Source organism: Protopterus annectens, chromosome 6.part0, assembly GCF_019279795.1.
Source record: "Protopterus annectens isolate FY-2018-M chromosome 6.part0, PAN1.0, whole genome shotgun sequence".
NCBI lineage: Eukaryota > Metazoa > Chordata > Ceratodontiformes > Protopteridae > Protopterus > Protopterus annectens.
In genome coordinates, this window is record NC_056737.1 from 1960710116 (window position 1) to 1960736385 (window position 26270).

Below are 26270 nucleotides of genomic sequence, written 5' to 3' on the forward strand. Positions count from 1 at the left end.
GTGTCAGCACAGGACAAGATGCTCAACAGTCCTACTTGCTTTGCCAAGGGTGGTCTGCTCATTTAAACCAAGGCTGCCACATACTGGCTAAAGCTTTTGTTACCCCCATAGTGCCTTTTAAGGTAGAGTCCAGCTAATGGATATCACAATTTATTTAGCATATCGAATCAAAAACAGGATCACATTAACATGTCTCTGCTCAATGCCAGAATTCTTGATAACACAATGCCTGACCTGGAGACCCTCATGTATTTGGGACACATCTGTGTCTATGTAGTTACTGAACTTGGTTTAAATGCTCAAAAAGCGTTTTTTACCTACATTGCTTGCAGACTCTATGGTAACTATTGTGGCATTTGGCATTTCTTTATTTATTAGGGACCATATCACCTCAAGACAGATTCTTAAGGACCCACAAGCAGAATACATTGAACTCCAAATCACACTAAACAAAAACAACTTTCAGTTTATTGACACCCTCTTCATCCCCTAAAAAATCAATTAAGATTCATAAATAAGTCAATTAACTCCTTATAAGCAAAAGTTCCATTATTTTGTGAGACTTTAAAAACCCATCAATAAATTGGAGCACCTAACCTCACATGTAGGATATGACCAAGAGAACAATTGTTAACAAACCCACTAGATGGTATAAATCCTTGGACTGGTCATTACAAATATAGCTCCTTCATGTAGTTTCATCCTCTTACCTCCTTCCCCAGTTAAATTGGATCATAAAGTAGTGACTTTCACCTTTAGAACCTCTAAACCTGAAGATATCAAGATTTCTAAGTGCAAGGATTTCAGATGTACAGATCACATCAAATTATATGATGAAGTTTTAAGATTCACTTAAGCCAGCATAACCCCACACATCACCTCAACAGGTAGCTACTCAAAAAGAGCCCTATGCCTGCTTAGATAAATGTATAGAACTGATAGTCCCAACCAGCTCTAAATATAATGAGAAATTTAAAAGCAGACCACCTTGGTGGTGCTCCAACATAAATAAGCTCTACAATAAAAGAAGGAAATTCCTTAAAGTCTAACGCAGATATAAGGATCCTGAAATCAAGGATAAGATTAGAATAATGATTAAAAACTTAAAATTATTAGGATTACTAACATAACCCATGAAATTAGGTTAGCATCTGAAGCTGACAACAACAAATTCATCTTTAGTTATATTAGGAAACCTACCACTGTCAGAATTAATTCCAGAAGGCACCACCTACTGTAACCGAGTTGTTGTGTCTTTCGGCTTTTCCCGGTTAGGGGTCGCCACAGCGGAACTCCAGTCCGCTAATGATTGGCAGTAGATTTTTACATGCCGAGTTGCCAGCCCTGACGCACAACCTTCAACGAAGGTACACCCATTCACAAATGTCTCCACACAGAAGACGCTTTAGCTGAGAATCGAACAGGACAGCGTCTTATTGTGAGGCAACAACGCTACCGCAGCACCACATTGGAATTATACTAGCTAACAAACTTAGAGCTAATTTCAACCCAGAGATGACCACTTTTCTCTGCTCTCAAATACTAAAAATACTTCCCTCCATGGTACCTGAAATATACCTGGCTGTTTAATAAACAGTCCCAAGCAAATCTTGGCAGAGCCTCTCCTTCAGCCAATTAACCTGATTTTAACAACAGGCTTTATCCCTTAAGTTTGTCACACAACAGTGGTGATGTCATTCCACAAGGGTGGCAACATCATTGACTCCAGGAATCACATCCCATCAACTTAACGAGTCTTATATGCAAAGTCATGGAGAATATTATAACATACCTAATTAACCATTACATTAAAAATCTCATTAGGCTAGACCCATAGCAGATTAGCTTTATCAAGCATAGATACTGTCTAATGAAGCTGATTCACTTCTTTGAAAAAATAACTCAAGCTGTTGACATCAGCCATGCTGTACACACAGCATACCTCAACCCTCTATGTGGTAAACTGGATAGCAAATTGGCTAAAGGGGAGAACCCACATAGTGCAGGTAGCAGGTGACATTTCAAAAAGCATGAAGGTAACCAGTGGTGCTCTTCAGAGCTCCCTGCTGGGACCCTTTTTTTGGCATATAGTTTTCTGATCTCCAAACAACAAACTAAAAATACTAGCTAACCAAGTCTGCAGATGACTGCAAACTGGATGTCCTTGTCAAATCACCTTGTGACACCCAAACCTTGCGACAAGAGCTTATACTTAACACCTGGTTTGATAACAGTGTGTTTAAATTAAATGCTAAAAAGTGTAACATTGTCACATTTGATAAATTATCCCTCTCCTCAGATACAACATAGATGATACCCCACTCCAGAATGAGAATATTGTCAGAGACCTTGGTACCTGGTTTGATAATGTTCTGTCCTTTTGTCATCACATAAAGGCAGTACTCAGAAAGTCTTTCTACTTAGTGCAGTTGATTGCCAAGGAGATGTCTTTCAGATCCAAAGATGTCATTGTCTCATATTTAGCATTTATTAGGCCAGTCATTGCATACAATGTCTCTTGTAGAGTTTACCTCACTAGATATAAAACAACTAGAAAGATCCCAGAGGTTCCTAAGAAAATTAATGAGTGAAATCCCCTAAGCTACCAGAAAAGTCTGGGTGCACTGTCCCTTTATTCAGTGTCTTACAACCTGTTGAGGGAAGATCTATGCTGTCTCTTCCAAGCCATTAGGGTCTCAGTGGTCCTGGATCTTTTGTTTTTCCACAAACTGAATAGTCCCACAAATTCCTGAACAAGAGATTTAAATCTTCACCAGCAGATAAATAAAACAAGGTGGGCAGACTGGTTTATTGCACAGCATCTTCCCAACCTCTGGAATAGACTCCCATTGCAAATTAAGCATTGTGGTGCATTACCTTCCTCCAGTCAAGCTCTAGTTAATTGAATGGGTATTCACAAATTCACCCCTAGCTTGACTGGCCTGACCCTACACAACAGTGGAGGCTCAGTCTAAGGGTGAGTCCTAGCAAGGGGCAAATGGTCACAAAACTTAATTGCCTTGTCTTTCCTCTGATCCTATAATCTTATAAAATCTGATATCACAACAGCATTGCAACACTGATTTGAAGAGAGTAGTAGATGTACCTCTCAAATGCCCAGATTTTCACAGAATGTTCACATTTTTGCCACATACTTTTGGTCTGTTCCACATAAAATGTAGGGCTGTCTGGCAAATCGTTGAGGATTTAGGTTGCTATTTAGTGATTGATTGATTGATTGATTGATTGATTGATTGATTGATTGATTGATTGATTGATTGATTGATTGAACATTTGTTTGCTGGGAAAGTCCAACTCGGACTGAGCCCATTTTCAGTGGAGGCCCAGGGAGAAATGCTCCAGATGCATGTCTTTGGAATGTGGGAGGAAACCGGAGCACCCAGAGGAAACCCATGCGAATGCAGGGAAGACATGCAGACTCTGCACAGAAGGCACTTTAGCCGAGAATCGAAATGCAGAAATAATAAAAGGCATTTGAATTTCAGACTTCATACCCTTCAGAAAATGTATGGAAATGCAAAGCCTGTTAGTCTATCAAATTTTTAGGTTTATAAGATTAATATTTAAAAAACTGTTGCTATTTTCAGGCCTTCGTCCCCCCGCCATTATTTTTGATTTTGTCCAAAATTCTTGTGCTAAGAGGTTGAGAGGTATGGTACTTGAATTCTTTGATATCAGATACAACTAGATGATTTAAATTCATATCTATACATTCAAAACCATCAAAAATATTGTATGTGGAACACTTGCTGACACTAATTTTGTTTCTTCCACATCTGCAACAGCAAAATTATGGCATACAATTTGCTCAAAGAAAAAAAATGCATTTTCATTCATTGATTTTTTTTGGATGGTTGTGACTTTCCTGATCATGTAAAGTCATATGGTGTAATGATTGCTGGTGGGTTGATCTTACATTATAAATGAGCTGTCTTTAAATTAAACCTTCAGTCATTTCAGACTTAAGTTGTAGAAATGAACACATCAAAAGTGATCGTGCAGGAGTTCTGCCTTTTGTTGTAAAGCATGTGTTACTGCACTTGAGCTCAGAACCAGATGGTTTTACATTAAGAGGGTTTTTATGCATTCTGGTGGGAGCAGAAGGCTGATTTAACCTGTCCAAGTTGAGAACTGCTGGTGAAAGGCTTATTGTGTGTTTATTGGATTGGCCTGCAGGCTCAACTGTGCAAAAGTCTTTCATCCTGCTGGAATGCAGTGCACAAACACATTTACTTGTGCCTTGTTCATAGGTTCATAGGTTCATAGGTAGGTATTAGGCTATCTGCCCGAAGGCATTTATAAGCCTAGCTGGAATGTGTTGGCTTTCGCCACCCCCTTAGATTAGTTCCCTGTGCCTCTGTCCAGCAGAGCCATTGAAGTGATCCCTGGGGTAAATGTTCTGTTTCCCATCCTCTTGTCAAGGTTTCTCTTGAAGAGGGTTAGCAAGGAGCTCTGCCTAATGTAGATTGGAATCTTGTTCCAGAGCATGGGAAGTCTCTGGGACAGGAATCTATTCCTCCAGCACGTCCTATTTATTGTTGTGGTGAGGTTTAGATCCCTGGAGCATGTGGCTCAAGGAGATATGGTTTTCTTTAGGTGGAGCATGTCCATCAATTCTGGGTTGGACATGGCCTTGTATGTCAGGCAGAGATCACCTCTGAGTAGGCGGTATTCAACCGAGTACAGCTGGAGTTTCTTCAGTCGAGCTGCATAGGGCATCTGCTTGAGACCAGTGATCCTCTTGGTGAGGAACTTCTGTGGTCTTTCCAGTTGTTGCAGGTGTCTTGTAAGGTACATCCCAAATGGGGCATTGTACTCTATGATGGGTCTGATGAGTGATGTGTAGAGGGGCCCAATGACCTCTTTCGATCTGGATGCAAACCCTTTTGTGATTAGGTGGGCCACATAGTAGGATTTTCTAATCACTTTGGCAATGTGATTATCAAAGGAGAGGTTACTATCTACTTGGGTCCCCAGATCCCTTATTACGTCTTCCGTATTTAGGGGGCTACCACCTATGTGGTAGTATGCGGGTACTTTGATTTTTCCAAAGGGGATGACTATGCACTTTTTGGCATTTAGCTTGAGACCATAGTTTTGACACCAGGTATCTGTCTCAGTGAGACCCTTTTGGAGGATGTCTGTGTCAGCAGGAGAGTCAATTATAGCCCCTTGTTTGCAGTCGTCTACGAACTTGGTGAGCCATAGTCCTCCTGTGCTTGCCTGTACCTCTGAGAAGTATATGCCGAACAGGAGGGTTCCTAGGACTGAGCCCTAGGGAACACCACTTGTATCAGGTTTAGAGTAAGACCTAGTTCCTGCAACTCTTACCATGTGGGTTCTGTCTGTGAGCCAGTTGGCAACCCATCTCGTGACGTAGGGGCTTATGTTCAGGCTGGTGAGCTTGTCTATAATACCTGAGTGGGAAATAGAGTCGAAGGCCTTTGCAAGGTCTAAGTAGGCTGTGTGGACCACCTTTCCCTTGTCTATAGCCTTGGTAACTGTCTCAAAGAAGTCCACCAGGTTTAGGAGGCATGATCTGCCCTTAACAAAGCTGAACTGAGTTGGGTCCAGTGTTTGGAGGTTTTCAAAGTCTCTGTTAATGAGATCTATGATGATGCACTTCATAGCTTTGCAGACCAAGCTAGTCAGGCTTATAGGGCGATAGTTCCCAGGGTCCATTGTGGCTCCACCTTTATGGAGCAGAATAACCGTTGCTGTGCGCCACTCTGTGGGCACATAGCTTGTGGAGAGGCTGTGTTTAAAAGTGTGTTTAGGTGAGGGGTTAGTTCATCTTTGAGCTCGTGTAGGATGCAGCCTGGGACACCGTCCGGTCCCATTGATGCTGTGTTTTTGGCTTCGGAAAGGGCTGTTTTAACCTGAGTGTCTGTGATTTCAGGGGCACTACATTCTTCTGGTATAGTTATGGACCCTTTTGAGGGTGAGGGGGGGTGAAATTTGCACTGAACCTGTCTGCCAGGATGTTGGCTATATCGGTCGGTTCAGTGTATTTTGTGCCATTCTGCACTAACTCCGAGCAGATCTGAGAATTGCCACTTAGATTCTTGACATAGCTAAAGAATGCCTTGTGGTTATCTTTGGAGTCCATGGAAATTTTTCTTTCGAAGCTAGTCTTGGATGATTTTATGAGGGAATGTAGTTTCTTGCTGATACTGATCAGGGATGTCTTCCCTTCTTGGGATTTTACTCTTTTCTGTACTAGTTTCCTCCTTCTGTTGTATAGCTTGTTTATGGCAGGGGTCCACCAGACTGGTTTCCTTTTCTTGGGGGTGTGAGTCTTGGTTTTGTTTGGTATAGCACAATCCATGCATTCTTGTAGGTGCCCATAGAGTGCATTAGTAAAGGATTTTACAGCTTGGACAGTGTTATCCTTTAGCATGGGGGCTTTGAAACTTTCCACCTTGGTCTTAAGTAACGTGAAGTTTGCTTTTGAAAAGTTTTTCACGGTGGTTTCTTTGACCGTGGGTTGTGGCGGAATGTGGATATCCAGAGTGATTAGTTTGTGGTCAGATCTAATCAGTGAGGGGTTGACCTTCATTGTTGAACACCGGTCACCCATGTTGGTGAATACCAGGTCCAATATGTTGTCACCTCTGGTGGGGGTGTTAACCAGTTGATCCAGGGCATTTGACTTTATAAATTCTAGGAAATGTTGGGCCAGGGAGTTCATACTTGAGTAGTTCTCCCAGTTAATGTTTGGATAATTGAAATCACCCAATATCAGGGTGTTTGGTAGGACCTTTATGTTTCCCAGTGTTTCCAGGAATGTGGCGTGGGGCCCTGGAATATGGTGGGTGATCTGTAGCAAGCTATAATTTGAATAGCAGTTTTGCCCATTGTTAGTTGCACATGGATGATCTCTGAAGCATTGTGCTGTGCCACTAATTTGGAGTTGTGGGTATCCTTGATGAATATGGATACTCCCCCGCCTTTTGTATTTCGGTCTGGGTTTTGTGGCCGAAATGTATGGTATGAGTTGTAGCCTGGTAGTGCTGGGGTGCTCTCTGGAGCCTTAAACCAGGTTTCTGTTACTGCACATATATCGATTTTCTCCATACTGAGGAGTGCCTCAAGTGCGTGCATTTTGAGGTTTAGACTTCTGGCATTGACCAGCATTACCCTCAGTTTTTTGTTACTTGTGCTATTTATGGCAGTGGGTTTGTCTTTTGAGCCTTGCCTAAAAAAGGCACTATGGGGGTGGTAAGAGCCTTGGCCAGTATTCGAAAGCCTAAGGGTGACAGATGCAAGCTGTATCTAGCAAAGCAGCGTGGCTTGTCAAGCGTGTCATCCCAGGCTGACAGACACTGGATCCCCTTTGAATGACACCAGAAGCTTAGCCAATTGTTGAAATTGATAATTTTTTTCTCTATACCGTGGTATCATTCTTGGTGAGGGCAGGATGCTACTCAGGGTCAGAGTCATACCAGCCTGGGCTACGTGATCAGAGAGCTCCTCCATGTCTCTTTTCATGTAGTCCAGGGATTTATGGCTCAGGTCATTCACACCAATATGGACAATGACAGAGTCATATTTGTACTTGTTCTGGAGTGACCTGAGTGCTTGTGTTATGTGGCGGATCCTGGCACCCAACAGGCAACTAACAGTAACCTTCTCCTTGTTCAGCCTAGTGAGTGGGACGTCAGTGTGCCTGACTACAGAGTCACCTATTACTAGTGTGTTGGGTATGTTATTTTGCCTTAAGGGCTGTGATTGTGTAGCACACTTGTTTTGTGAAGTATGTGTTGGGCGGGTGGAGGTTGCTTGGATGTCTGCTTTGGAGGTCTCTGTTGCTTTTGCAGATTTTTATTTAGAGCCTCCGAGTATGTTTTTGTGTATTTATGTGTGTTTTTTGCCAGTGCTGGTTTCATAGGTCTATGTGAGACTGGTAGTGTGATGCAAGTAATTCCCTTCTCCTCTTAACTGCCTGGTCCAGTCTTGGGTTGAGAGAGCTTAGCCTCCAGTTTTGCTGTATAATTGCATCTCTCACATATATTAGTGTTTGGTGGAAGGAGGAGAGGATTGTCTGTATACATGAGACAATTGTAACATTGCCTCAAAATGCCAAGATTCACCAGTTGGACTAGAGAGTACACCTGAAACTGCCCTTTGGACATGCCTGGATAGGTACAGTGAACTGGTTTACTGATTGGCTGGTAAGGTCGAATAGAGAGCCTTGTCCTTCTCTACAGTATAGGTAGTTTAGTATTAAACTTAACCTAGAACCCCCATCAAACTCCAAACCTGTTAAGAACTTTGCTTAGGCCAATTACCTCAAAATAAGTGACAGGTTATTAAACTTCCAAGCCCCTCTGAGGCCAGATGACACTGAGACCTACTCTAAGCTATACAGAAAGGCACTGTACAACTACATTCATAGCTGTGTAGTGGAGGTAGTACCTGTCCAAGTCAAACCTATGATTACTGGCAAACATAAACCACCCTGGTGGACCCCTAGCATAAATAGGCTATTCAACAAAAGGAAAAAATCCTCTCCAAAGCTAAGAAGGAACAGACAAAACAGTGCAAAAGGACACTCACCAGTCTAAACAAACAAATTAGACAGCTGGTCAAATCTGCCAAAGCAAATTACGAGGCAAAGATAGCCTACTGGGTGAAAGATAACCATAAGGCTTTTTTTTTAGTTATGTTCATAACATCAAGGGAATGCTCAGCAATGTGCTAAGCTAATCATCAAAGGCAACACTTGTACTCAGCCTGAAACTATAACAAACCTGCTGGCCTACAAGTTCAGTTCAAACTTCTTCCCCCCATCACCTCCTACCACATACCTGCAAATATTCCTCTACTGGTCATTATGAGTGAAAAGGTTTTTACTGTGCCCAGTAAAGCCCATCAACTGACCCAGGGAACTACAGACCCATAAGATTGACCAGTCTTGTCTGCAAGGCCATGGAGAGAATTCTCATGGACCTGATTAATAACAACATAGGAATTCTCCAAAAACTGGAATAGACCTAATTTGCCTTTGTGAAAGGGAGGTTTTGTCTGCTCAGTTAGGTGGATTTCTTCAAGTAAGTCACCAGGGCCATGGATTATGGTAAAATGGTTCACACCACTTATCTAGACCTGGCTAAAGCTTTTGGCACAATTCCCCACTCAGGGATCATAGATAAAATTACTGAGTTAGACATAAGCCTCTACATATCAGATGGAAAGCTAAATGGCTCACTGATAGGACACATGTTGTCCAGATAGGTGAATCCACTTCCACTAAGAAACCTGTCATTAGAGGTGTCCCACAGAGCTCAGAGTTGGGACCCCTCCTGTTTGGTATATACTTCTCTGAAGTGAATGCCAATGTTGGGGGTCTCTGGCTCACCAAGTTCACTAATGCCTGTAAGCTGGGAGCAATCACTGAATCCTCAAATGATGTTGATATCCTACATATAGGCCTAAAAATGACAAATGACTGGTGCCAAAACCATGTCCTAAGACTAAATGCTAAAAATGTGTGATCATACCCTTCAGTAAATCAGATATCCCTGCAAATTATAATATTGATACCATACCCCTAAAGATAGACCCAGTGGTGAGGGACCTAGAAACACCAATAGATAGTAACCTAAACTTTGACCACCAGGTAGCTACAGTAGTGATGAAATCCTTCTGTGTGGCTCAACCTATAAGTAAAGGCATGGCATCATGATCAGAGGAAATCATGGGATACTAGTGTTAATATTGCTTCTACACAAAAATTAATTAGCCACAAAGTTAGGACAAGTGATAACTTTGATGGCAACAAGGATTTAAATAAGTTTTAGAACATTATATTAAATAATTGTTTTCAAAAACGTGCTACCACTGACAATACGAATACAGCTCAACTAGTGAACGATAATGAACATTTTGATTCATTAAAAGAAATGGTATTTTTGTTTGAAAAAATATTGTTTAAATTTAAAACTGTACAAATAGAGATTGTTTATTTAAAATAATGTATTGATTTGAAGGTGGTGCCACAGGGGTTATGAATATTTAAGTTCCCCTTTGGTTTGGCTTATGATGAGATGATTGTGAATGACTTTACTTCAATGTTTGATAGGTGGGGACAGGAGGAGTTGAATGAGAGAATTACAACTGACTTAATCTTTCAACCATACCAGGGGTTATACGAGAGAGTAATTGGGAGGATAGACAAGAGATGCAATGCCCTCTTTTATAAAAAGAAGCATAACTTGGGCATGGATCTTAAACAGTATAGGAATAAGACCATATACCCAACTGGCTATCTTTTGGTAAACAACAACGATTACAAGGGCAACAAGCATTATGGTGGTCACAGATTTAATGAAGCTGAAGGGGCAGGGAACTAGGTCACATTATGTACATGTAGAGGACAATCAACCAGTAGACAGTAATTATCAGCAGCATTTTCACACAGTTTGATGCTCAGAAAGAATAGCGAACAGGAATGTGGAAAAGAATTATGTATCAGCCAGCTATGTGGCACAAGTTCAAAGAGGGAGCCTTCCCTCAGGGAGGGGGAAGCATTAGAACCAATATGTTCCAATGACCACATCCTAAATTGCTATCAAGGTTACAAAATATACAATTATAGTAATAGGAATGTAACACATGATTTTTTACACTATTCCTAAAGGGTTTTAAGTTTGCATCTTCCAATATCCCAGATATTGCAAACAGCTTAACTGACATCAAAATTTATACTAGAAAATTAAATTTGGGTATCTTATTTAGTGGGATAGGGACTAAAGAATGTGAGAGTATTAATAGAGAAATACTAAAGAAAAAGAGTTTATTTAATCTATCAGTCCACCCGCTAGTCAACGTTTTTGAAGCCGCAGTAGTGAAAGATATGTAGCATCTTTGGGCTAAAGAGAAAATATTTTACAGTAACGTAACAAAAGAGGAACATACTCTATTATTGCAACTAAGGGAGTATAATACTCTACATATTATGGTACTGGGCAAAGGGGGTGGGATGGTTCTTTTCAATTCACAAGATTATTCCAGTGTTATGCACAACAGATTATTTGATGAAGCCAGTTACGCTCAAGTATCCAAAAATCAAATTAAAATTTCATATAGTCGGATAGACTCTTATTTAGAGGAATATGTTTTAGATCAACGTATTGATTATGGTGTGTATGAATTTCTTTTGGGGGTGGGCCTCCCCAATGAAAATAAAGGTGACAACTCAATACAGATTAAAAACTATGAAAGGGCATGTGTTATACAATACAGTCCCATTTCAGGTGGGATTAAAAACATCATTAAAAAGAACTGGAGTATTTTAAGGGTGAATCAGGACATCAAAAAATGTTAGGAGAGGAACCTCTATTTATTAACAAAGTAGGAAGGAATGTAAAAGCACTTTTGGAGATTAAGGTGGGGATTAGGAATCGTGTCACCACTGGTACAAGACCTTGTGGTAGTTATAGTCAGTGCCCTTTTATAAATAAGGAAACAGATATTATTCTGGAAACAGTATGGGAAGTAAAGCTGTAATCAAGAAAGGGAACTGTTTTACATCTAGGGTAATTTATCTGGCTATATGTGAATCTTGTGCAGAATATTATGTAGGAAAAATTGAACAAGCCTTGAAAAATAGAATATACAAACATATTTATGAGATAAGAATAAGAAAGAAAACAATGCTCTATACAGACATTCTCTCATATGTAAAAATTTTGTTAGATTCAGATTCGATATACTGGAGACAATAGAAATAGACCTCAGAGGGGCAGACTGGAAAAATCTCTTGTTCAAAAAAGAACTGCAATGGCAGCTGAGGTTAGCTGCAAATATACCCCCAGGTCTGAATGAGTCTATGTCAATAGTCTCGATATTGACAGAAAAAGCAGACAAATTATAAATGGTTTATCTTGTCACCTCTATTTTCATGCAAAATAACAAGGTAATATCTTTTAATGAGTGGAAATTATTACTGTCTTAGTGTGATGCTGGATATATCATGATTTTTAAACATTTTTTAACTTTTACTATGTTCAGTACTTTTTGCTAAGCATTGTTTATTGTAATTAAGCAATGGGACTTTACACTGTTGCATTATTGGTTGAAGTTCCACCAATTACAGACATTTATGTGATACTTAAGGGACTGAAAAACATTTTTTAAATATTCTGATGAGGTCCCTGTTGTAGAGGAATGAAAACGCTCAATATTTACAATAAAGTGGATTATATTGCTGGTACTTCCGTGGTGTGTTTTTTATTATTTTTTGTTTACAATTTAGATAACTTTTCATGTTGTAATTAGTAGCATACCTCTCAATCTGGAAACATCAAAAATCTGAACAAAGGCCCATGAAAATAGATATAAACCTGTATGCTGATTAACATAAAATCTGCATCCATAATTATGTAAACCCACCCACTCCAGTGGAATTGTGGGATAACATTTAGTAGTACGTAATTAAAGAACTTTTATCAAAATCCTGACACATAATGCAAAAAGATGACTCCATTGTGGTTTCAGGTGCCCAGGAGTATTGTAAGAGCCATGGCTAATAGTCACTAAGCCGTTACGGTTATCTGAATGAATTGCACTACATGGTGGCATCAGGTCTTCAGAACAGTGAAATGCTAGAGGAGTTCCTCTCATCCTAGAATAGAGTTCAGCCAGCCTTACATTCTACTGTTAGCTCAACAATAATAGATATTATCTTGAGAAAATGTTGACATATCACACAAATAAGCCAGATATATCAGACAAAGGAATTCTGAGCAAAGTACTACATGAAGTTATTTGCAGACACCAAAAGGAGACTAAGAAAATGCATGACTTCCAGAAAGAAAAGGCTGTTTCAGTCAAAGATTTCCAAATGAGCAAATAAACTTCTTTGAACAGTCTAGCTATCTAGGACACCAGTGGTTGTATGATTACTGCTTCCAAGTATACAGGTGCCCTGAGTAGACATTGCTCCTTTTTGAAAGGCTTAAATTGCTTTGATCAAGCTGATATTCAGACAGTGACCATCATATTTCAGCATAAACACTTCTATAAAAACTTACACAAACTCACAGAAGGACACCTGTGCAGTTGAAACACATAACAAAAACTATAAAAAAAAGGTATATCTTAAGGATTATTTATGTTACACTGTGTCTTAGCATTTATTTTTTTCTTACAGGTTACAGCATTTGAATATACTCTCTGGCTGCTAATGAGTTTTGTTTTTACAAGCAAAAAAAAAAAACTGACATTATTTTCTTTTGCTGTTCCCAGAAAACTTAGCATTTATTTTATTCTGAGCAGGTAGGTGCTCTGTGCCATATAAGTTCAATTTTTTGACTACAGCCTACATATCATAAGTGAATCAAAGCACAAAAAAAATAGCAAAAGTAGTTATAATATATAGGACAAACAACAATTACTGTGTTGTGCAAGCAACAATATGAAACATCAGAAACACTGCTACAGTGGAGTTCAGAGCAGGGGCTATCAAAAGCAAACCTAATAATATGCCTAAAAAAGCTTGCACAAAATGTGCATGTGTTGACAATTCAGTAAGCAAATCACACGTGTAACGTGAGATCTTTAAAGTATTTTGAACAGGTTGAGACAGAGGTAATGGTTGCCTTAGGCCCCTTGCACACGAAACATACATGTGTTCTTTCATACACTTTCCTGATTGTATTAAATTATATTCCTTGTATAATACAGCCCACTTGTTAGCGTGCATTTTAAATTTATTGTTTTGAACATTTAACCACAAAAGTAGAGAAAAAACAATGATTCCAAAAGCCAGCAGGAAGAAAAACAAATCCAAATGACACAACCACTTTATTCGAGTTGAGCGCTTTCCTCTCCACTAAAGTGACTTCATCAGAACAATGTGCACACAACACCCAGCCTTTTATATACCCTTCCCAATTAATCAATCAGAACTTTAATGAGAATCAATTAAAAGCAGAAAACCCACATTGGTAATAAAAACCCATTCAAAACTGTTACAATTAATTACCATGATCAAGTTTCATATACAGACATTTTTCCAGTAAGCAATGAAACAAAATGTATGAACCAATAATGACAAAACTGCCCAATCCAGAACATTTCCATCATAAAGGTCTACTCAGACTTCTACAATCCACCAGTATCAGTAAACATGCACCATTTCTGCAGAAGTAAAAGTCATCTAAACAATTCCACATTAAAGAGATCTCTAACTAATGAAGAAGTTGCTGCTAGCAAACAACTTTATATTTCATTATTCCATCTACAAATAAAGTGCCTGTTGCCCTTGAAGAATAAACTGCCTATGTTACATCAAAAAATGATAAGCTAGTAATATTGCAATAGGGAATGGGTGGCAAACTGATAAAAGGTTCATAATTACCAAAGGAGGACATAATCAGGACTGCAGCATCCACCCCTTTAAAGTACAACAGTACAGTATCAGCAATCCATCTACACTGTGGGAGTAGAACCCAAAGCCTTCTGCATCAAAAGCAAGTATACTACTTGTTGTGGTAAAAACAATACAAACAGACTTCCCATAAACAGCACTAAAACTTCTCTTCCCCTGAAGTTCTCAGCTCCTTGTAAAAGCCACTTGACACTCAACTATATCTCTCAACTTTGTAGCACAAGAAATCTAGAAAAAAGACAAAATTTATTGGGGGGAACAAAGGCCCAAAACCAGGGACAAATTTTAAACATTGCTTGTATAATCTTAGAAAGTTGCTAAAATAAAATGTTTTGTGTTACCATGCATTTTCTGACAGACAGGAAAACTGAAACTTAAATGGCTATCATAATTTAGTGAATTCAATTCTCACTGATTTGCCAGAAAACCACAAATTCTAAGAGGAACAGACCAAAACTATGAGCCAAACATCTGGGCAGTACGCTATGGGCTGAACTCCTTGAATCACAAGTAGTGGTATGCGTAGAGAATTCAGGCTCTTGTTTCTTATACCTAAGGTACTGGGTTTGAGCCTGAGTAACACTAACTACCAGGTATATCTAAATGAGGCATAAACACACACACACACACACACATACACACACACACACACACACACACACACACATGGAATGGACTTTTTTTTTCTTTTATGTACCTGGAGCTGCCAGGGAGAGCAGATCTTCTCATCCCAGGAGTGCATGCGGATGCTGGGCAGACCAGACTCTGCTGCAGCCTGCACTGGGTCTTGGGCTTAGCAGTAGTTAGAAGTTAAGACTTAAGTTAAACTGTGTAAACAGCTTCTCCATTCACTGCTGCCTGCTGTGCTACCCTACCCCTGCTATTCCAAATTTCCAAATCAAATAAGTCAGCCAGGTGATAAAGTAAACAAAGTAAACACAGTCCGACTGAAGTGAGCCAAGTCTCCAACAGTCTGCAAGTCTGCCTGATGTCATCACTGCACAAGCGCCCCTGGGATGATGATAACAACCAACTAAAAAAAAATCGAAAAAAAATCTGCAACTTGGGAATTCATGGCACCATAGGTTCATTGGTTCATAGGTTGGTACTAGGCTATCAACCCTAGGGCCTATACAAGCCTAGCCATAACAATTCCCTAGCTATTTCTTCCCACACTATTTACTTCCCTGGACCCCTGTCTAGCAGGGTGACTGATGTGATCCCCGGGGTGAATTTCCTTTCTCCCATTCAATCGTCAAGGTTCTTTTTGAAGAGGGCCTAAGAGGCACTCTGCTTGACATGTATGGGCAGTCTATTCCAGAGTCTGGGTAGTCTCTGGGTCAGGAACCTATCCCTCCAGCATGTTTTGTTTATTGCAATGACAAGGTTTACATCCCTGAAGCATGTGGCTCTGAGGGATTGGAATTTCTTTAAGTGTAGCATGTCCAACAGCTCTGGGTTTGACATGGCCTTGTATGTTAAGTAGAGATCACCTCTGAGTAGACAATATGCGACTGAGTATAGCTGAGGTTTTTTAAGGCAGTCAGCGTAGAGCATCTGCTTTAGGTCTGTGATTCTTTTAGTGAAGTATTTCTGTGGCCTTTCCAGTTGTTGCAGATGTCTTAAGAGGTATATACCAAATGGGGCATTGTATTCTATAATGGGTCTAATGAGTCCAGTGGGACAATGACCTCCTTTTTTCTGGATGAAAAGCCCTTAGTGATGAGGTGTGCCACATAGAAGGATTTCATGACTGTTGTGGCTTTGTGGTTATTGAACGTGAGACCACTGTCCACCTGTGTCCCTAAGTCACTTATCACACTTTCGGTATTTAGTGTACTGCCACGTATGTGGTAATTCATGGGTACATGTTTTTTCCCAAAGGGGATAACTATACATTTCTTGGCATTGAGCTTGAGCCCATGGCTCTGGCAGCAAGCATCTGTTTCTGTAAGGCCCTTTTGTAGAGTATCCGCATCATTTGGGATTTCAATAATGGCTCCCAGTTTGCAGTCATCTGTGAACTTTGTTAGCCAGATTCCCTTAGTGTTGGCCTGTACTTCGGACAAGTAGATGCCAAACAAGAGCAGTCCCAGGACTGAACCCTGAGGTACTCCACTTGTCACTTTTCTGGAGTTGGATTTGGAGTCGGCTACTTTTACAATGTGGGTTCTGTCAGTAAGAGAGTTGGCAACCCATCGAGTGATGTAGGGATTAATGCCCAGCTTAGCAAGTCTATCTATGATTCCAGAGTGGGGGATGGTGTCAAAGGCCTTGGCGAGGTCCAGGTAGGCTGTGTGGACTGCCTTACCCTCTTCCACAGCTCTGGAGACTGATTCAAAGAAGTCAATCAGGTTCAGGAGACAAGATCGGCCCTTCATGAACCCAAACTGGGTGGGGTCCAGTGTTTGAAGGTTGCCAATGTCTTTGTTTATAAGTTCCATGATAATACGTGCCATGGCCTTGCAGATCAGGCTCATCAGACTGATGGGGCGGTAGTTCCCAGGATCCAAGGTGGATCCCCCCTTGTGGAGTGGGATAACAGTAGCTGTGTGCCACTCAGTGGTCACAAAGCCTAAGGTGAGGCTATGATTAAACATGACACTTAGGTGAGGTGCCAGTTCATTTTGTAATTCATGTAGTACACAGCCCGGGATGTCATCTGGTCCCATGGATGCTGTATTCTTAGCTTTGGAGAGAGCGTGTTTTACGTGTGTGGCCATTATTACCGGAATTTGGCAATCTTCCAGTATTGAGATGGGCCGTTTAGAGGGTGAGAGAGGGGTGAAGTTGGCACTGAATTGATCTGCCAGGATATTGACAATATCCTTGGGATCAGTATATTTAATGCCATTCTATTGTAGCTCAGAGCAGATCTGAGTATTGCCATTTAGATTCTTAACATAGTTATAGAATGCCTTGTGGTTGTCTTTGGAATCTTTGGCAATTTTATTTTCGTAACTAGCTTTGAAGGATTTTATGAGGGATCTCAGCTTCTTACTGAGGCTGGTAAGGGAGTTTTTTGCATCCTATGATTTTCCTCTTTTCTGCAACGGTTTCTTCCTTTTGTTGTAAAGTTTGTTTATGGCAGGGGACCACCAGATTGGCTTCCTTTTTTTTGGAGGAGAGCATCTTGGTTCTATTTGGGATGGTACGATTCATGCATGAGTGGATGTGCTCATACAGTGCCTTAGTGTAGGATTCAGCAGTTGAACTTTCAGTTCCCATCTGCATGGGTGTCATGAAGATTGTCACTTATGACTTGAGTAGCATGAATTTGGCTTTGGAGAAGATTTTATGGAGGTTTCCTTACTGGGGGATGGGGGTGGGATGTGGATGTTAAGGGTGATTAGCTTATGGTCAGACCTGACCAACAAGGGGGTATAGGTATGGAGCATTGATTTCCCATGTTGGTAATGATCAGGTCTAGGATATTGGAGCCCCTGGTGGGATTATGGATTAGGTGATCCAGGGTGTTGGAATTTATGAATTCTATGAACCATTGGGCAAAGGTGTTGGTACATGAGTAGTTTTCCCAGTTAATGGCAGGGTAGTTGAAATCACCCAGTATTAGGGTGTTTGGTTGTATCTTAATGTTTTCCAGTATATTTAGAAAGGTGTAGTGAGAATCTTGGGGCATGGTGGAGGATCTGTAGCAAACTACAATTTGGATTGCAGTCTTACCTAGTGTTAGTTGCATCTGGAGAATTTCAGACAAATTAAGTTTGGCAACTAGCCTGGTGGTGTGAATATCCTTGGTGAATATGGACACTCCTCCACCTTTAGTGTTTCGGTCCTAGTTTGGTGGCCGAAAAGTGTGGTAAGCGTTGTAGCCTGGTATTGCAGGGGTGCTATCTGGAGCCTTGAACCAGGTCTCAGTTACTGCACAGATATCAATGTTCTCCATTTTTAGGAGTGCCTCAAGAGAGAGTGCAGTTTGAGGTTTAGACTTCTAGCATTGAGTAGCATTACCTTCAGAATTTGCATGCTTGTACCTGTTATGGCGGTGGTTTTGTCCTTTGAACTTTTCCTTAAAAAGGCACTATAGGGGTGGCAAGAGCCTGAATCCCAGGGGAGACAGGTGCAGATCATCTCTGGCAAATCATCGTGGTCTGTCGATCATGTCATCCCAGGCAGACAGATACTGGATCCTCTTTGAATGACCCAGAAGCGTAGCCAATTTTTGAAGTCAATCATTTTGTCCTTATATTGTGGTATCATTGGGGTCTATATCAGTTCAATGAAACAGCTCAACATTGAATGGTCTAATATCGACCTGTAAAAAGCGAACACTGAAAATAACGAAGCTGCAGATAACCAAATTTTTTCCTAGGGAAAGAATTTGGTTGCTCGTTTCTGTGGCTTCGCTATTTTCAGCACTGTGGTGGAAAGTTACGGGTTGGGTTCAGGTAAGTGTGCGATTGTGTGGACGTTAGGGTTAGGGCGGGTTATGTGACTTAGAGTTAGGGCGCGGGAGATGTGAGTGTGCAATAGTGATAGACTTTAGAGTTAGGGTAGGGTATGTGAGTTAGGGTTAGGGCGCAGGTGAGGTGAGTGTGCGATAGTGACGGACCTTAGGCTTAGGGTTTGGGTTAAGGATAGTGGATAGATAGTACTGTATGTACAGTTTAGTGTAGGGTTAGATGTAGGATTTTAAGTGTATGTGTGTGGATTGCTGTTGTTTTGGTGTGCTTGTGTTGTGTGTGTGTTTCGTGGAACAGTGAATTTTTTTCCCTGGGAAAAAAATTCACTGTTCTGAGCTTTCGATGTTTTTAGATTTCGTGGTAGAAGTTCGAGGTTGTTGTATTCAATGTTGAGCTGTTTTGTTGAACTGATATAGACCCATATTCTGGGCGAAGGCAGGATGCTACTCAGGGCTAGGGTCATACCTGCCTGGGCCACATGATCCGAGAGCTCTTCCATGTCTCTTTTCATGTAGTCCAGGGAGGTACACCATTACTTTGCCCTCAAAAATGGTAAATATTGAGGAATTTGGTACAGTTGAGAAGTATGATTAGTAATTAAGTTGTTCTTAATACAGTGGTACAAAATTGTCTGAATCAATTAGTATTTAAGATAAATAGTGAGAATAATATGCAGTTATTGTGTCTACATTTTAAGGGCATTTCTACTCTGTCAGTGCTATGATACATTGCTCTTACAGTTCCCAAAAAATGTTAATAGGGTGCTTCCAAGATAAAAAAAAAAAAAAAAAAAACAATAAAAAAACTTTCCCCTAGGTCCCCTAATGCCAGATTAATTATAAAATGTATTCCATTCATTCAGTCATTAATTTTCTGATACCTGTTTGATTAGGAATGCTGAGAAACCACAGCCTATCCAACCACTCCACAGGAGTAAGCAGGAAAACTAATCCTGATAATGACTTTTTAAATTATAATGTTGTAAAGAATTGTTTATTAGAATTTTTTAAGCTAACACCTAAAACTTATAGGAAAAAGTTTTGTAAGCATAGACACAAAACAGATGAAAGTGTGTGTGAATATGTTGCTAAACTGAGCACTTATTTTCATAGGTGGGTGAGTGGATGTCAGGTTACCACTTTTGAAGGGCTGGCAGACCTTTTGGTGAGGGAACAAGCCCTTAGCACTTTGCCTGAGGACATGAGGATCAGGTTAGCTGATAGAAAATGTTCTACTGCAGATGGGTTAGGGTAGAAGGGAGACCTATACCTAGCAAGCAGGGCATTCCTGCACAGGAAAGGAGCACCCAGTGCTGCTCATGGGTCTAAGGGAATCCATGGTGGGCAGCCAAGACTGCCCCAACAGAATCTACCAGTAACAGGGAAAGCCACTAGTCCAGGTACATGTCCAGGACCTAGGGTTAAATGTTTTGAATACAGCCAGTGGGGCCACGTGGCATATAGTTGGCCATGGAGGTAATGTGGGGAACAAATGGTGATAGAGCCAATAATTGTAAAAGACAAAATGCCAATAATAGGCTGTCTTGAGACAACAGGGTTACCAAACTATCATCCTACAGATGTCCTCATAGGGAAGGATTTTGATGAGGCAGTACCATGTGTTTATGCAGTTACACACAGTCAGGCTTGAAGACAAGCATGTGGGTCTGGTGGCCTGTGGGAGACCCAGACATACCGCATACTTGCAGCCAGGACTGTTGAGGTGGTTACTTCAGGGAGGTACCTACCCTGTAGCAGTAAGACTAAAGGTGAGCCACAGCTGCTTGGAGTACTGATGTTCCCTTGGACAGAGTGACTGCAGAGGTAGAGGTGAGTAGCGGTACCCAGGCTGACAGTGGGGCACCACTGTCAGAGGATGCTAGACTTCCTGTGGAAGGGAAGCTGGGAAGGGTTACAAAGACAGAGATGAGAGAGGCTCAGCTCTCAGACCCTACATTACAAGACCTGAGGCAGGTAGCTAGTGAGGCACCTGATTCTCAAGTGAAGGGGAATCTGTATACTGGCACAAAGGGTTACTGTATATTGAGAGAGGACCCCTGAAGGAGGGCTAGATGGTGAGAGAATACAGCAGTTGGTAGTGCCCGGAGCTTACCATCTGGCACTTGTGGCCATAGCCCATAATATTTCCTTTGCAGGTCATATGGGATGAAACATAAAAGACGTATTATGCAGAACTTTTATTCACCTGGGATTTCCAGAGATGTAACATGGTACTGCAGGACCTGTGAGCAATGCCAAAAGGTAGGCAAGGCAGAAGATAAGGTGAAAGCTCCTTTGATGCCTTTGCCTGTGATTGAAGATCCATTTCAGAGGGTAGTTATGGATATTGTGGGGCCTCTGAGTACCCCAAGTTCCACAGGGAAAAAGTATATCCTAGCAGTAGTAGATTATGCTACAAGATACCCTGAGGCAGTGGCTTTGTGCACCATTGAAGCAGAAAAGGTGGCAAATGCTTTGTTAGAGATTTTCAGTAGGGTAGTTTTCCCAAAAGAAATACTGACTGACAGAGTTGCCAATTTTATGTCACACCTGCTGGCTTGTCTGTGGAAGTACTGTGGAGTGAAGCACCTAAAGACCACCCTCTACCATCCCCAGAGTAATGGTCTTGTTGAGAGGTTAAACTGTGTGCACTCAAGTCCATGCTACGGGCATTTGCAGACCAGTTTAAGAGGGAGTGGGTCAAATATTTGCCCCATCTGTTGTTTGCTTACAGAGAGGTTCCCCAGGAGTCCACAGGTTTTTCAACCTTTGAGTTGTTGTATAAGCATAGGATGAGGGGGCCTCTAGACTTAATTTGTGATGAGTGGGAGGGTAAGTATGAATCTCACCAGGAGTCTGTTGTGGCATATATCCTAAACCTCAGGACAAGGCTCAGGGAACTCATGGGTTTGGTCCAGGAAAACTTGGCAGAAACCCAACAGCAGGAAAAAGGTCTAGTATGACAGGAATGCTCGAGCTAAAGAGTATGCTGTAGGGCAGCAGGTAATGGTTCTCATTTCTGTCAGACTTAACCAGCTGTAGTCAGCTTAGGAGGGACCCTACAAGGTGATAAGGAAGGTCAGTGATGTTAACTACATGGTGGAACTGCTAGGCAGGAGCACAAATTGTACGATATTAACATGATGAAACTTTACCATGATAGGCAGGCCCTTGTGCTGAGTATTTGCAGTGGATTGCAGGAGGAGTATGAGGGAGATCTGGTGACTGATCTCCTCAGTGAGGCTTGGACTGACACCTCAGTGGATGGGGTAGCAATGTCCCAGCAGCTATCTCCTACCCAGATTTGAGAAATCTGAGCAGTTTTACAGGAGTTTGGGGACATGTTCACTGGGAAACCAGAGCGCACCCACCTGATGCAGCACCAGGTGGATACAGGACACAAAAGGCCTATTAGGCAGGTCCCTTATAGGGTGCCTGAAAATGTCAAACAGACTCTGAGGGAGGAGATACAGGAAATGTTGGAAGTAGGGGTAATTCAGGAGTCCAACAGTCCCTAGGCCTCCCTAGTGGTGCTGGTACCGAAGAAGGATGGCAGCACCAGGTTCTGTGTGGACTACAGGAAATTAAATAGTCACACAGAGTCAGATGCTTACCCCATGCCTAGGACAGATGAAGCCCTAGAGCAGCTGGGTGGAGCTAAGTATCTTACCACCATTGATTTTACCAAGGGTTACTGGCTGGTGACCTTGACTCCCAGTGCTTGAGAAAGGTCAGCTTTTGTGACTCCCTTTGGCTTGTATTGGCTTACAAAGAAGTCCTTTGGGATGAAAAATGTCCCCCAAACTTTCCAGATGCTGGTAGATCATATCCTAGCAGGAGCAGGAGATTATGCCCTTGCTAACTTAGATGATATTGCCATCTACACCCATTCATGGCAACAGCACCTTCAGCATGTCAGGGAGGTGCTAGGCAGACTACAGAGGACAGGGTTGACCATTAAGCCAAGCAAATGTCAGGTGGGTATGGCAGAGGTCTCCTACCTGGGACATAGTGTGGGAGTGGTAAGATTAGGCCAGAACCTGCCAAAGTGGAAGTCATTCAGGCATGGCCTGCACCTGTTACCAAAAAACAGGTGAGGGCATTCTTAGGGACAGCAAGGTACTACATAAAGTCCATCTCCAGTTATAATACCATAGCTGCTCCCCTCACAGACCTGACAAGGAAAATCAGGCTAGATAATGTAGTGTGGACCACAACATGTGAGCAGGCATTCCAGAAGCTTAATGAAGCTTTGGAAGGACCCCCTGTGTTAACCAGTCCAGATTACAGCAAAGAATTTGTTGTGCAGGTGGATGCTTCAAACCATGGGGTGGCAGCTGTACTTAGCCAGATTTCTTCAGAGGGAGAAGAGCACCCAGTGGTTTATCTCAGTCATAGACTTCAACCCAGGGAGGAATGCTATACACCTGTAGAAAAGGAATGTCTAGCCATAGTGTGGGCACTGCAGAAACTTTAGCCTTATCTGTATGGAAGGAAATTCACTGTAGTTACAGAACACAATCCCCTAACATGGTTACATCGAGCCAGCCAGTAAAATGCCAAGTTGCTAAGATGGAGCCTAGGGTTGCATACATATGATATGTCAGTGCAGTACCGCAGTGGGATTAGCAATGCCAACACAGATGGGCTCTCAATACAGGGAATGGGGTAAGGTATACCCAGGTAGACTCAACCCTCCCAAGCAACGTTTCTCAAGGGTCACTTGAAAAACTAGCTTGAGTTCTCAGGAGGGGAAGAAATGTGATAAACTGAGGGGCTGCCAGCCCAGTTAGATAGAATTTTGTAAATAATTGTATGTTATTGTAAATATTAATATAATCCACAGGCTTGTGTTACAAATTTAAGAAAACTAAAAATGGCTAAAACAACTCCAAAGAAAAAAGTAAAAGTGAAAAAGCAGCAAACCATGACAAAATGCTTCAAATAAATGATTTAAATAGCCAATATGATGTCATGAAAATGTGAAAATACACTACACTATCCTATGGATACTACTACGGAAACTAAAACTGTCATCAAGTTTGGAACTACAGTTTAGTTAGTTCCATATCGAGAGGCAATTTTAGTGTAGCAGAACTAAATGAAACTATTAACATCAAGTGTTTTCTTCAGTTACAAAGGCTTTGATGTAGTGAGCCAAGCTGTTCACAAAATGAGCTTTATTTATTCATAGGTTCATAGGTTTATACTAGGCTATCTGCCCTAAGGCATTTATAAGCCTAGCCCAAAGTTTTGTGGCTTATGCCACCCCTTATGTTAAAAAATACTGTGCCCATTAGTTTGTTGTGCCTCGGTCCAGCAGTGACACAGAGATGATTCCCGGGGTAAACCTATGATCTCCCATCCACCGGTCAAGATTTCTCTTGAACAGAGCCATCGAGGTGCTCTGCCTCACATGGACTGGGATTTTATTCCACAGCATAGGGAGTCTCTGGGTGACAAATCTATCCCTCCAGCATGTCCTATTTATATCCGTGCTAAGGTTTAAGTCGCTTGCTCTAGTGGATCTGGTAGATTTGGATTTTTTGAGGTGGAGCATGTCCATTAATTCCGGGTTGGACATGGCCTTGTATGTCAGGCACAGGTCACCTCTGAGCAGGTGGTATGCGACTGAATAGAGCTGGAGTTTCTTCAGTCTGGCAGCATATGACAGATTTTGGAGTCCCTTTATCCTTTTGGTGAGGAACTTTTGGGGTCTCTCCAATTGCTGCAGGTGTCGGGTGAGATACATCCCGAATGGGGCATTGTTCTCGATCATTGGTCTGATAAGTGAAGAGTACAGGGGAACATTGACCTCACTTGATCTGGATGTGAATCCCTTCATGATCAGGTGGGCAATGTAGAAGGTCTTTCTAACCACTTTAGCAATGTGAGTGTCAAAAGAAAGGCCACTGTCAACCTGGGTCCCCAGGTCCCTGATAACCTCTTCTGTGCTTAATGGATTGCCACCTATATGGTAGCTTGAGGTTACCTTGTTTTTCCCCGAAGGGTATGACTATGCATTTTTTGGCATTTAACTTCAGGCCATGGCTCTGGCACCAGTTATCAGTTTCCGTGAGACCCCTCTGAAGGATATCTGTGTCCGATGTACTTTCCACTATGGCACCCAGTTTGCAGTCATCTGCAAACTTTGTCAACCATAGTCCTCCTATGTTTGCCTGTACTTCTGAGAAGTAGATGCCGAACAACAGGGGGCCAAGGACTGAGCTCTGTGGGACCCCACTTGTGACCAGCTTGGAGTCTGACATGGCGCCAGCAACTCTAACATTGTGGGTTCTGTCCTTTAGCCAGTTTGCAACCCATCTTGTGACATATGGGTTTACATTTAAGCTGGTAAGTTTCTCTATAATACCCGAGTGGGGCATTGTGTTGAAAGCTTTTGCAAGGTCAAGGTAGGCTGTATGGACTGCCTTTCCTCATCAATGGCCTTGGTGACTGTTTCAAAGAAGTCGACCAAGTTCAAAAGGCATGATCTGCCCTTGACAAAGCCAAACTGGGTCGGGTCCAATGTCTGCAAGTCCCCTATGTCTTTGTTTATGAGTTCCATTATGATCCTCTCCATAGCTTTGCAGACCAGGCTTGTTAAGCTTATGGGGCAGTAATTTCCAGGGTCCGTAGAGGTACCGCCTTTGTGGAGTGGGACCACAGTTGCCGTACGCCACTCCTTGGGCACATATCCTGTGGTAAGGCTAAGATTAAACAGCTGCCTTATATGCGGGTTTAGTTCCTCGTTGAGTTTGTGTAGCACACAGCTGGGGACACCATCCGGTCCCATTGATGCTGTGTTTTTAGCTTTAGATAGAGCAGCTTTCACCTGCACATTAGAGATGTCTGGGAGGCTACACTCCGCTAAGATAGTTATCTCTCCTTTTGGGGGGGGGGGTGAAGTTTGCACTGAACCTGTCTGCCAGTATGTTGGCAATATCTGTGGGTTCAGTGATTTTTGTATCATTTTGGACTAATTCTGCGCATATCTGCGAGTTTCCACCCAGGTTTCTAACATAGCTGAAGAAGGCCTTATGATTGTCTTTTGAATCTATTGCAATTTTTCTCTCAAATTTGGCCTTGGATGATTTTATGAGTGCTCGTATTTTTTTACTAATAATGATCAAGGGTGTCTTCTCTTTTATGGATTTTGCTCTATCATGTAACAGCTTTCTCCTCTTCTTGTAAAGTTTGTTTATGGCTGGGGTCCACCAGACTGGATGTTTGCCCTTGGTGAAAAGAGTCTTGGTTTTATTAGGGATTGCCTGATCCATGCAGTCCTGGAGGTGTTCGTAGAAGGCATTTGTAAGGGCTTCCGCAGCTTGGGTTGTGGTTTCCACTGGCTCGGGGGCCTTGAAGAATACCACACCAGTCTTGAGTAGTGTGAAGTTTGCTTTAGAGAAGTTCTTCACTGTGGTCTTTTTT